The sequence below is a fragment of the Populus alba genome, chromosome 4 (assembly GCF_005239225.2).
Source record: "Populus alba chromosome 4, ASM523922v2, whole genome shotgun sequence".
Classification (NCBI taxonomy): domain Eukaryota; kingdom Viridiplantae; phylum Streptophyta; class Magnoliopsida; order Malpighiales; family Salicaceae; genus Populus; species Populus alba.
In genome coordinates this window covers 2,383,968-2,384,227 of record NC_133287.1, presented here as the reverse complement: position 1 = coordinate 2,384,227, position 260 = coordinate 2,383,968, and positions in this window count along the sequence as shown.

Below are 260 nucleotides of genomic sequence, written 5' to 3'. Positions count from 1 at the left end.
CCTACTCCATTTTTTTTTTAATTTTCATCTTTTTTCTTTTAATTATATCCTTTTTATGATCTAATTATATGAAATTAAGCTTCGAATTAAAGCATGAAGAAAAAGCATAACTCACCCCTAAATTCACGATAATTTTATTTTGGTCCAAAATTTTATTTATTTTTATTTTTCAATTTCTTAAGTTAAAAGAGACGATACAAAGTAGTTGGAGAATGATGAAATAAAGAAAGAAAAATTATTGGTTGTCGCAATACCAGCAA